Source organism: Geotrypetes seraphini, chromosome 2 (genome assembly GCF_902459505.1).
Source record: "Geotrypetes seraphini chromosome 2, aGeoSer1.1, whole genome shotgun sequence".
NCBI classification, from domain to species: Eukaryota; Metazoa; Chordata; class Amphibia; order Gymnophiona; family Dermophiidae; genus Geotrypetes; species Geotrypetes seraphini.
In genome coordinates, this window is record NC_047085.1 from 453,381,486 (window position 1) to 453,395,149 (window position 13,664).

The 13,664-nt window shown below is 42.1% G+C and overlaps 1 protein-coding gene across 6 annotated transcripts in view; it reads left to right on the forward strand.

Annotated features, from left to right (window-relative positions):
* Positions 1 to 7,622: 7,622 nt before the first annotated feature.
* CREM (cAMP responsive element modulator) overlaps positions 7,623 to 13,664 on the forward strand; it is a 225,475-nt gene continuing 219,433 nt past the window's right edge. For 4 of the 6 annotated variants that reach the window (XM_033931522.1, XM_033931520.1, XM_033931523.1 and 1 more), the window contains exon 1: positions 7,888 to 8,039. The gene's annotated coding sequence lies outside the window, so the exon portion shown is untranslated. Of the gene's footprint in view, positions 7,726 to 7,887; positions 8,040 to 13,664 lie in introns of those variants that run through there. The other 2 variants (XM_033931521.1, XM_033931524.1) reach the window with 2 other exon arrangements.

Below are 13,664 nucleotides of genomic sequence, written 5' to 3' on the forward strand. Positions count from 1 at the left end.
TTATCATTTATATTTGGAGGGTTTAAAGAGGTCAAGGCAGATGACTTTAAAATATACAATATCACTTCAGTAATAACTATACAAAAAGAGACAAATATACCCCCTCCCCTTTTACTAAACTATGATAGTGGTGTTTAGCGCAGGGAGCTGCATTGAATGCCCCGCGCTGCTCCCGACGCTCATAGGCTCCCTGTGCTAAAAGTAAAAGGGGGCCATAGTGCAAAATATAGACAGCAGATATAAATTCAGCCACATTTTGATCACTAAGGGCTCCTTTTACGAAGCCGCATTAGCGGCTTAACATGTGTAATAGCTCACGCTAATTTACTGGCCGTGCTAGCCGCTACTGCCTCCTCTTGAGCAGGTGGTAGTTTTTAGGCTAGCGCAGGGGTTAGCGTGCACTAAAAATGTGTGTGCAATAAAGCCACTAACACGGCTTCATAAAAGGAGCCCCAAATTTAAAATAAAATAATTTTTCCTTCCTTTGCTGTCTGGTGATTTCATTAGTTTCTGGTTCCACTTCCTTCTTCTGACTGTAAATCCAATATTTCTTTCTTTCTGCCTCCTGCATGCTTCCTCTCCTCCAGACTTCATTCCATTCCCCAACCAACATCTCTCTCTGTCCCTCCATAAGTCCAACTTTTTCTTCCTTGCTCCCTGCCCCCTCCCCTTTTTCTTTGTCTCTCTCTCCCTGCCCCCGTTTCTTTCTTTCTTTCCTTCTGTCTTTCTTTCTCTCTTCCCCCCCCAAGCCACTACCATGGATTTCTCCGTGCTTCCCCAACGCCAAGCCAGGTGCGTACAAGCGTCAGGCCCACTAGCCTTTCCCTCACCCTCTCCCGACATCAATTCCGACATTGGAGAGGAAGTTCCAGGCCAGTCAGGCTGGCCCGGAACTTCCTCCCCGACATCAGAATTGACTTCAGGGTGGAGGGGGGGGGGAAGGCTGTGGGCCGGTGCTTGTAAGCATCTGGCCTGGCGTCGGAGAAGCAGGGAGAACAGAACACAAAGGCAACGCTAGTCTATTGCGAAGCCCGGGATGGGCTCCGCGATCGACTTGTGTTGCCTTTGCGATCTACTGGTCAATCACGATCGACCTTTTGGGCACTCCTGATCTAGGGGCTCTGTATTTTTTATTTCTAAAGTAGCCTTCTCTTCAAAAACAGTTTTGTGCTGCTTTCTAAGCTCAGAAAGCTTTGGACACGTAAAGTCCAATTCTACATGCAGATTATTTCTTCTTTCAGCACCTTCTGAGCAAGGATAGCCTCATTTGAAGGCTTCTGAAATTTTTCAGCAAAGACAGTTTCCCTTGAAAGATCCTCTTGTTCAGCTAACAATCTATACACAGAAGAAAGAAGCATTTCTTTCTCTTGCAGCAATTGGACCTGCTCACAGTCTCCTACCTCCCTGTTTATCTTCATCACTTCAAGAAGTTTGACAAGTCCACCACTGGACACCAAAACTCTGCATTTTCTCTAATAGATTTGTTAAGCTGCTTATTGATTGCTTTAAGCTCCATTTGCAGTGCATCCTTTGCCTCATTTAGTGTCTGCTTCTCCTTGCAATATTCTTCTGAAGTCATATGCAAGTCTTTTTGTTTCATAAGAAGCACTTGTCTTTCTTAAAAGGATTCAAAGAAGAGTGACCAAGATGATAAAGGGGATGGAACTCCTCTGGTATAAGGAAAGACTAAAGGGGTTAGGGCTCTTCAGCTTGGAAAAGAGACAACTGAGGGGAGACGTGATTGAAGTCTACAAAATCCTGAGTGGTGTAGAAAGGGTACAAGTGGATCAATGTTTTTTCTGCATCAGGATTTACAAAGACTAGGGGACCTTCGATGAAGTTACAGAGTAATACTTTTAAAACCAATAGGAGGAAATATTTTGTCACTCAAAGAATAGTTAAGCTCTGGAATGTGTTGCCAGAAAATGTGATAAAAGCGGTTAATGTAGCTGGTTTTAAAAAATTGTTTGGACAAGTTCCTGAAGGAAAAATCCATTGTTTGCTGTTGAGACAGACATGGGAAAAGCCGCTGCTTGCCCTCGATCAGTGGCAAGGAATGCTGCTCTACTATTTGAGATTTTGCTGGTACTTATGACTTGGATTGGCTTCCATGAAGATGGGATACTGGGCTAGATGGACCATTAGTCTGACCCAGTAAGCCTATTCTTATGTTCTTATGATAAATTCACATTCAAATTCTAGATACTTATTCTGGAAGGAATTATTTTCTGCAGTAGCGACTTCTATTTCTTCGGCCTTTTAAGTAGTGCTGCATTGGAGGATTCCACACCAGCTACCTGCCCCTGCAATTGGGTAGTCTTCTCTGCCTCCTATTTCAGGCAGATCCTTCATTCCATGGCTTCCTGTGTTTTAGCTTTCAGCTGAGCTTGTAGTCAGACATTCTGACTCTGGCGCTATTCTTTTTCTCTAGTTGCTCTTCTCCATAGATGACAGCGATTTCTAAGGAGTGGAGCTCCTCCAGTCTTGCTTGTATTTCTGTTACTGCCAAGTCCCTCCCATGGGCCTAGGTGCTCTTGTTCCTGTTTGCTCTGAATAACCACATGAATAGGCTTCATACCCCTCAGCTCTACCATCTCTGGAGGAGACCTAGGAAATAATTACCAGACCCAAAACTGTAGTTTAAACATTCAAGCCTTGGGAGTTCTTGACATTGGTAGAATACTAACCAAGAATCTCCCTGAATTGCAAGTGACTGGCCATTTTATTGGGTTTATGACATCATGAGTTAATTCATTATTAAACATATGTAGTTGGTACATCTTCCAATTAAATTACAATTGCTTCATTAGGGTCCAGTGATAAATTGCATATTCCAGCAATGTCCCATTGGTTAGTTTCAAGTCACATGGTTTCTTCTTAACCCTATTTCATTAGTAATTTTCCATAGCAACAGTAATGACTTAGTTATCACATGGTAGGGGGGTGTTCTATTTCAGTGCATTGCATAACTTGTAACAGTGTTTTCATTTAGGGCAGGGTTTATCAACCTGCAGTATGCGTACCCTAGGGGGTATGCAGACTGCCTGTTGGGGGTACGCGGGCTGATATGATTCCTCCTCCCCCTGCTGCAACTCCAGGAAGGGAAGGGCCAGGCACTTGCAGCGCTTGCATGCCACTGGCCCACAAGCCTTCCCCCGATGTCAGTTGGCCTGGTGGTCTTCCAGGACAGGGTTGGGAACCACTGCTCTAGGTCATAGGTACTTTCTCTATTCTGGAGCAAACATCTGTTTAAAAACTTTAACATTTGCCAGTAATGCTGACCAAGCGATATTCTTTTACTGTAACTCTGAAACATTTCTATATCCTTCAGCTTCATCTTTTATTATCTATATATTAATGTCTTTTCAGTTTTCCCCAGGTAGGGGCTGTCCATACATATGCCTTCCCCCTTATATCCCGCTTAATACAATTATTGCCATCAGCCTCCCCCGTTTGATTCTGGGAGGAATCACTGATTTGCCCCCCAAGTGTGTCAGTCCTATTCAGGAGGGGTACAGTTCTTTATATTATCAACCCTACAACTTCTTACTACATTAGTATGGGTGAAATAGTTCCTTATTCAAACATCCTATCTTCATAAATACAGTTCTTATACATTTGTACATTCAAATATACTTTTTGGTTTCATCCTTCCTTACAATCCTGTTATGAGCTTACCGCACCTAAGGAAGCAAGTTAACAAAACACTTCAAGTAAGACTATATCTGTGCTCTCCTAAGAATGCTGTGACCAGTGCAGATTAAGTTACTCCAGATATTTGAGGTCATGCTCACAGGTCAAGGTGTTGAAGTCTGGGTGACCACATTAAAATCTCTTATACTCTCATTGTAGCCTCCAATGCAGAAATCACTTCTCCATTTATGGACCAGAAAAGTGGTTGGGTTTCAGTCATCAGGCCATATCCGTGGCAGCAACCATGGCCCCCATTTCTTATCAGCCAATGGTATCTTCATTCTTTTTTCACTGCACTTCACTCCAGCTGGGCATCATGAAGGACATGGGAAGTCTCTTGAAGTGGGAAAAAGTTAGGGTACAGTTACAAGATTCAAAACAGGATGAAAATACATACAGGGTTTTCTATAAGTTGCATCCAGTAAAACACACAATTCTTTCACTATCACTGTCTTGTCATTTCACAAACTTAGCAATATTTCCAGTGATACACATAAACATTACTTCATAAGCGCTAAAAAAAGATTTAAACTCTAAAACAACAAGTCCTTAGTTTCAAGAAAACCAAAACAAACTGTAAAGCTTTAAGATTCAGTCTCATAAATTTTATTCTGCCATTATAGGCCAGTGATCCTGGTGAAAATAGTCAATCGGTCCTTTTGTGGTAACCACTGAAGAGAAAATCCTGGTGTGGTATGCTGATCCATGTTAGGCTTCAGTACTCAACTATGGACATTCTTTGCCAGGTTTGAGGCACTTGCTAAGTCACTTTCTCTGTAGCTTGGCCTTCTGTGTGGGGAAGTTCATCCCGCTCTAGATACACTATAAATGGAAGTCCTCAACAAATGTAAAAAAAAGTTATACAAAAGTGAAAACAGCAAAAATAATTAACACACATAGTGCCATCTTCATCATTGTTTGCAATGTGGGCCTTATACTTGTGCAGGCCACAGTCCATTCAGTCACTGCAAGGTCATGCACCTTGGCAGCAGAAATCCATGAAGAACTTACACCCTAAATGATGAGACCTTAGCTAGGACTGCAGCAGAACAAGACTTAGGAGTGATCATTAGTGAAGACATGAAAACTGCCAATCAAGTGGAGAAAGCTTCATCCAAGGCTAGACAAATGATGGGTTGTATCCGTAGAAGTTTCATCAGCCAGAAGCCCAAAGTCATAATGCCGTTGTACAGATCCATGGTGAGACCTCATCTGAAATACTGTGTACAATTCTGGAGGCCACATTACCAAAAAGATGTGCTGAGAGCTGAATCGGTTCAGCGAATGGCCACCAGGATGGTCTCAGGAATCAAGGATCTCCCGTATGAGGAACGGCTGAGTAAATTGCAACTATACTCACTCGAGGAACGCAGAGAGAGGGGAGACATAATTGAGACGTTCAAATATATTATGGGCCGTATCGAGGTGGAAGATGATATATTTTTTCTTAAAGGACCCATGGCCACAAGAGGGCATCCGCTGAAAATCAGGGGCGGGAAATTTCATGGCGACACCAGGAAGTATTTCTTCACCGAAAGGGTGGTTGATCATTGGAATGATCTTCCACTGCAGGTAATTGAGGCCAGCAGAGTGCCAGATTTTAAGAAAAAATGGGTCAGGCATGTGGGTTCTCTTAGTGGAGGAAGTTAGGGGGATGGGTCATTAGAGTGGGCAGACTTGATGGGCCGTGGCCCTTTTCTGCCATCATTTTCTATGTTTCTATGCATTTAGATTATCTTCCTTTCCAATGTGTTTAATGTCCTTATTGGCTCCGATAGCAATCCAATAAATTTATATTTGAAGCCTTATTTCCTTACAATTCTTGCCTCTCTTAACATACTCACACTTCCCTTTTCCACATACGCATGCATTCAGGTCTACTTGCAATTTATTTTCTGTAAACACATCTAACATTGTATTAGTGTCTTGCTGTTCTTTTTAACATTTTTATAAGCGATATTGCTAAAGGGCTGTCAGGTAAGATTTGCCTCTTTGTGGATGATACCAAAATCTGCAATAAAGTAGACTTCCTGGATGGTGTGAATAACATGAAGACCGACCTAGTGAAGCTTGAAGAATGATCTGAAATTTGGCAGGTAAAATTTAATTCTAAGAAATGCAAGGTCATGCATTTGGGTTGCAAAAACCCAAAGGAACTGTACAGTTTAGGGGGCAAAAAACTTATGTGTATGACAGAAGAGTGGGACTTGGATGTGATTGTATATGATTATCTTAAGGTGGCGAAAGCTAGAAGGATGCTAGGGTGTCTAAGCTCTCGTAACCTCACACTTAGATTACTGCAATCTACTTCTAACTGGTCTGCTGCAGTGTCGCCTCTCCCCTTTGCAATCTGTGCAAAATTCTGCTGCATGATTCATCTTCTACCAACCTCGCTATGCTCATGTCACCCCTCTCCTTAAGTCATTTAACTGATTCCCTATCTGCAATCAAATACAATTTAAGATCTTATTGCTGACCTACAAGTGTGTTCATTCTGCTGCCCCTCAATATCTCTCTTCGCTTCTCTTATACACCTCCCAGAGAACTCCGTTCCTCAGATAAGCTGTTCTTAGCTGTACCCTTCTCCTCCACTCAGGACCGGATTAATGGGTAAGCCCAGTAGGCACGTGCCTAGGGTCTGACCTGAAATAGTTGTGGGGCCTGCTGAAGGGCGACTCACCTTGCCAATTTTTTTTTTTAAATGGTGATGGGCCCGCCCCACACGGCAATAGCAATGGGCCCCCCCAGCATCGATGACAACAACAACACAGGCCCTTCCTCCCAGCATTGATGGATGGCAACGCAGCCTCCCCCCCCCCAGGTGCATCACTTTGCATTTGCTCACATTAAACAAATGACATCTGCTATTTTGGCTCCCAGACTTTCATTCTTGCAAGGTCCTCTTGCAATTTTTCCACAATCCTCTTGTGATTTAACAATTTTGTGTCATCAGCAAATTTAATTCTCACTGGTTATTCCCATCTCTAGATAAATATAGTATGTTAAAAAGCAGCAGTCCCAGCACAGACCCCTGGGGAACCCCACTATTTACCCTTCTCCCTTTATATTTGTAGTTTCATATTTGATACTATTTTGCCCTGCTGTACCTTTGCAAAAATATTACAAAATGCTTCACAGGACCCAAGGTACATACTGTTGTAATATCAGAGCAAATGCAATTAGGAAAGTTAAGGGAATCTTACTAGGACCAGTGTTGGCAGTGAGAGCAATTGCTCTGGACTCCTATACCAGAGGAGGCGCCAAGCCTGCCTCAAACTCAAGCAAGTTGTGCCTTGCCCCGCTCTTGTCAAGAGAGCATTCATATTTGAGAGGGGGGGGTAAGTGAAGAGGGAGATATAAATAAGACACCAGTTTTAAAAATTGTTTATGTATATAGGAGTATGGTGTATTCTGTAAAAGGAGATGACATTTTTATACACAGCCATATACATTAGCGACACGCATAATTTAACAGATCAACCTCAATAAGCCACCTCTTTTCACATAGTATACCAGAGCCATAGAAACTCCCAAACTGTCTACGCAAGCTACTGAAACTAAACAAGACTAACGGTCAGACAATTTTAAATTTAAAACATTACGCACAAGAAAAAAATATAAACCCTCATCCATGTACCAACCACAAAAAAAAATGCCGAAACATATAAAAATCAGACGTAGCTCAAAGTAAAAGTTTAACTTTAATTTGTAAGAGGCCAAGTTTCAAGAAAAAAAGTAAAACATAAATGTGTGGGAATGGAGACAAGTTAGAAAGCAAACGATTCCGACAGGCAGCCAATCCACTTCGGGCATTTTTAAAAAAACATATCCGGGACTCGCGCCCGATCGGTTGACTGTTTGTAACCAATTAGCGTTCCGATTCAACTCCTCGAGGCTGCCGAATTTCTAACGCCAGCGCGCTTCGGTTAGCAACGTCGGCACCCCTCAACCCCGCCTCCTTCTCTTCCAACGCCTACGTCTCACCCTCCTGCCGCGGAGGGCCGCGCAACATGGACGGCCTCCGCCTGGCCTGTAAGTCCCACCCCATCTCTGCTTATATTTATTTATTTATTTCCGGAGCTGGCTCCTCCCTCTTCCCTACTGGGCGTTGAGTTTAGTTGGTTGGCTATTTTTTTTTTACTTTTAGTAGAGGCTTTTTTTTTTTTAATGATTATTATTTTTTTTTATCGGGAGGGGAGGGGTTAGGAGACACGGAGCTTTGGGCGACATTTTCTATCAGCATCAGAGCTGACGTGGAGTCTACGTGGGTAGCTGCTTCGGCCATCCACTCCTACCGTAATCAGTGACGAGACCCACTACGTAAAAAAATACACACCAAAGCCTGGGTAAGTGGAGAGAGCAGCGGAGTCATTGCGAGACAGGGGACGGGGCTGGGAAAAGGAGGAATAAAGCAGGGAAGCGTGGTGACCCGGGAAGGACATTTGCGTGGCTCGTTTTCCTCGTCATCGTCCTCCGCCCCCTCCTTGTCAGAGGACGATAATAAAGGAATACTTTTCCCTCTTACCTTAGTCTTCTGTGTGATCTGTTGATTGCTGGATTTGCTGTGTATTTTATTATTTTGTTAAATATATATTATGAAGGATGGAGATTTAGTCTCTACCTTGTTAATATATTTCGCCTTTTCTTAAAATCTTTATAACTTTTATAGACAGTGATACATTTTTTTGACAATTATATTTTCAGCATTTGAACTATTTGAATGTTCAATACTGGATGATCTTTCTGCTTAATACATTAAGAAATAACCATATTACTTCAAATGTGATATTGTTTCCATTTGACTTTTTGGTGTTTTCAGGCGAGTCATTTTTCAATTATAGCATAAATTAACAACTCGTGGTTTTATTTTATATTGTGTTTAGGAACTGTGTGTGTGTGTGTGTGGGTGAGGGGGGGGGAGGTTGTAAGCCACTATTAAGAGAGAATGGCTGTGCTGTAGAAATAAATACGTATTTAATGGCGCTGGATGGAATCCTAGATCGAGCAGCTCCATTCTTAGGTGTTACTGGAGAGTGACTTTATGCTGAAAGGTTCCAGTTGCTGTAGTCCAGTGAACCCCACAGATGCAGGGGAAAAAGTGTTTTTATTCCGTCTCCTGATATTGCAGCTGGGAAGCGGGGCTCTCTTGGTTAGGAGGCAGGGCAGGGTGGTGGCAAGGGGTGCAGAGATGCATCCCTGGCATGGAGGTTTTTTTTTTTTTTTGTGTCTGTGTGTGTGTTTAACCCCGGAGTTGATTGTCATTGCCTCCTCTGTGCAACTTTTTCGTGTATCTTTGCTACCGCAGCCATGACACGCTAAACAGGTGTTTTAACAGCAACGGGGGACGATTCTGATGTACGGCGGAAAGAGAGCAAGCTGTGGCTACTCGCGTTACACTTGCAGTAAAATGGCGCCGTTTTGCTTTTTTTTTTTTTTTTCGTTTGTTGTTTTTTTTTTGTGGAAGCTTCCGGAAACTATGTAAATAGGTTAGTGTAGACTGAGTTATCTGAATCATAAGTTAAAAGAAAAAAAATGTATCTTTATCCGATAGCGTAGGGTTTTATTTGGGGGGGGGGGGAGTGTGGGCTGAAATCCCGAGAAATGTAGGGCAGACCATTGAGATCTTAGGGAGGGGGGAATTCGTATTGAGTCTCCCCCGCTCCCTTTGGCTGTTCCACATCGTTTCATCAAGACCTAGTCTTTGTAATTTTTCCCTAGGCGTTTCTCTTCTGTAATTCTTTAGTTATCTCCTTAGATTTTTAAGTATTACTTTGTTATTCTACGTTTTCTCACTCTCATGCCAGTTTTTTTTATTTTTAATGGGAAGTGTGTTAACCTGTACCAGACTTTAAAAATGTGGGGGTGAGAGAAGAGAACTGTCTCTGGCAAGTGTGAGACCCCTCATATCTAGACCCCCTGATATGTAGAAATGTATAGTTGGTGGAACTTTTAGGGGTGATTCTGCACAAGAAATTTACAAATAAAGTGTCAAGAATTTCCCCATTTATAAGGGCTGGCATCTCCTACACATGAAGTTCTCTCCCTCCACCACCATCATCACATTAGTTTCTTATGCACCTTCCTACAGACCTCTACCCCATTCTTAGGGTGCACCCATACACACTCCTGAGCCCCCAACTCCTTTCACCTCTTCCAGTCTTCTACACACACACCTACTACTCAGTGTTGCCAGATACTTTTTTATAATCATACCCAATTACCTTGAAAAAACAGCCCAGTGTAAGAGGGGGTGCTGAAAAGTTATCAGCCCAACTAACCTTTGGGGGGGGGACAGTTTCTATCAAGGGCTATACACTTAGTCCAGCGAGTTTCCACTTTTTTCAGTACTTTTCTGACATAATGAAAAAAGTGGAGACTCGCTGGACTAAGTGTATAGCCATAAATGGAGACTGCCCCAACTTTTTTGGATGGGCTGAGAACTTTTCAGCACAACTCAAATATTTTCAGAGATGTACTGTACATTTCCCAAAACAAACAGAAAACATCCAAAAACAAACAGAAAACATCCAAGAACTCCCCACAATGAAGAGAAACAATTCTGGTGAACCAGAAGAAACAGCAGCTAGAACAGTGTTGGACACCTTTACACTTGTGAACTTACAAGCTCATTTTGAAAGAAACTGCATATGTACAACAAAAAACTCAAACACTTTGTACTTGCCTTAACTAGGGTAAAGGCTGTATTTATTTGTAGATTAAATCTGGTGTATGTTCCCTGTTCTTCCTGAGCCCTGGACTGTCTTTCCCTCCATACTTAAAATTACAACTGGGAACCTACTCACTTTGAAACAGTCTCCAATGATGATATCGCTGAGATACTAGATGCTATTTGTCCTTCCAGCTCCAACCTGGACATCTGTCTGCCTTAGATTTTTAAGTATTACTTTGTATTATTCCTAGTGGCTGTGAAAGATGCTTTTATAGACTCCATCCTTTCTCTCATCAACATCTCTCTACAAACAGGTGTAGTGCCTGCAAACTGAAAGTCATCAGACCGATCTTGAAAAAAACCACACTCGACCCTAACTTAGACCTGTCTCCAACCCCCTGTTATGCTTTATTATGTAAACCCTATTTTGTTTTATTATGTATGTTAACTTGTAATCCATTCTGAGCTGTTCTGGGAGGACAGGATATAAATCCAAATGACCTACCCAGTGTTAAACCAATTACACTCTATCGACAGAGTCCTCCTATCTGCCTTCCAGTAGAATTCAAGAAATTCCACAGTACTGAAACCATTCTTCTCGACACCATCGACTGCTGGAAACTCATGGATAAGGGTAATGATGTTCTGCTGCTGGATCTCTGTGCGGCGTTCAGCATTTTTGACCATCTTCTCCTTATTGCACGGTTCTCTGAAATTGGAATCTAAAAAACCGTTACATGGGTTCTTGCCTTCTTCCTGAATAGTAGCTCCCAAAGCATACTGTTCAACGATGCGTTATTGAAACCAAAATTGATAAATATGATATTCCACAGGGGCTCTACTATCCCCCCTATTATTCAATCTCTACATTAAACCAGTCCTAGACATAGCCCACAAATATCAAATACAGATTCACTCCTTCACGGATGACATCCAACTACTCTCTCCAAATCCATGGTTTCAGTATCCGCGGATTTGGGTTATTTGGATTTTTTTTTTTTTAATTTTTTTAAATGAAACGCTGCATCCCGGAGCTTACCTGGTGGTCTAGCGGGCTTTTGGGGCAGGAGTGATCTTCCTATGCTGCTGCCCCGTGCAGATCACTCATACAAAATGGATGCGGGGAGTTCCCATCGTAGTCTCGAGAGACCACGGGAACTCATGGCAGCCATTTTGTATGAGTGATCTGTACGGGGCAGAAGCGTAGGAAGGTTGCTCCTGGCCCGAAAGCCCGCTAGACCACCAGGTAAGCTTCAGGAAGGTCCAGGATGCAGCGTTTCATTTAAAAAAAAGGTCCAGGATGCCGGGAGGAAGGCGGGGTTGAGGCAGAGTCAGTTCAAAAGTTATTAGCGAATTTTCAATACTTGCGGGCCGGCTCTGCCCCTAACGAATATTGAGGGAAAAGTGTATACCTTTTTTTTTCCCAATTGCTTTCTTAATAATTTAAATAAATTTTAAAACATTATCTTATATAGCCAAACATAGAGCAGTACATTATTCCTTGACGCATACTAAAAATATAAAATCATCTATATATCTTCTATAACCTAACCCTCCCCACCTCCACCCTCTCACCACGGTGAGAGGATGTGTGCAGGAGATTCATTAGGTATAAAAATATAATAAGTTATAATTCAAAAATCAATAGGAATACACCCTTGGGAGCTATTCCAAGTTTCATAAGTACCCCAAATGATATATAAATGACATTTGATGTATATATTGAACTTTAGTCAACAGTACTCGAAATGACGGAAGATCTTGTTTCCAAGCAGATGCCAAAACAAGTTGACCTGCTGTCGTTATCAAATGTATCCCTCTCTGCTGCTTAATAGACAGGGCAACTGGTCCCACATTCAACTCCATAATTTTAGGTATCGAAGTGCCAAGCACTGCCGCAATAAAGGAAATCACTTTATCCCAATAGGTCTGTGCTTTTATACAATGCCACCATATGTGTTCAAAAGTACCCATTTCTACACATCCTCTCCAACATTTATCCGATCCTTTCCCATACATAGCTCGCAGTCGCACTGGAGTGTAATACCAACAAAAAAAATCTGATAGCCATTTTCTATCATATTACTAGCTATAGTGCCATAGAGAAGGGAATACATTATTTTAAACCACTCTTTATCAATATAACATTTACCAATTATCTTTTCCCAACGGCATCTATACTTCAGAGGGTAATGAAGATGCTCCAATTGTGCATTATATAATCTAGTGATACTACCCCTCCCATTCTCTTTTATCATAGCCCTCCCTAGATGCGACTGTTCAGCGATGACTTCTCTAAGGGCCACTTTTTTAATGAAACTTTCAATTTGTCTATAGAAAAATAGATCTTAGTAAGAGGCCATATTCTTCCATCAGTACTTCAAAAGGGACAATTTTCCCATCCTCCAGTAATTGTTCCAATGTTTGAAGACCTTTCCTTCCCCATAGATGGAAGGCCACATCAACCTCACCTGGAGCAAAATTATGCATATATATATCTATATATATAAAATCGGATGTATGTATGTGTGTGCTGCGATCACGCAAAAACGGCTTGACCGATTTGAACGAAACTTGGTATGCAGATCCCTCACTACCCGGGATGATATGTTCTGGGGGTCTCGCGGCCCACCTGCACACGTGGGCGGAGCTACAAACAGATAATCGGATTTCACCCATTCATGTCAATGGAAAAAATGTAAAGAGCTGCCAACGCAAAAACGGCTTGCCCGATTTGAACGAAACTTGGTATGCCGATCCCTCACTACCTGGGGTGATATGTTCTGGGGGTCTCGCGGCCCACCTGCACACGTGGGCGGAGCTACAAACAGAAAATCAGATTTCACCCATTCAAGTCAATGGAAAAAATGTAAGAAGCTGTGGGACCGATTTGAACGAAACTTGGTATGCAGATCCCTCACTACCTGGGGTGATATGTTCTGGGGGTCTCGCGGCCCACCTGCACATGTGGGAAGGGTGGGTTCACCCAAGAATGTATATGTTCTTGCTCCTGGAGGTGAAACTAAAAATGTTGTTTATAATCAATTTTTGTGTTAGTTGAATTGTATTCATTTTGTCAAATATTTCACATTATACTTTGAATATTTTACTTTTTATAAAGCTGTAACAAAATTATTTCATTCACCACTATAAAGTATCTTTATTTAAATCCATTTACAGTATTATTGCTATAATTAAATACCCGTGCAACGCCGGGGCATCAGCTATATAAATATATAACAGCTGCCCCCTAAAATGGATCTTATCTCCATATCTTATCTCCATACGCACCTGGGTCCAC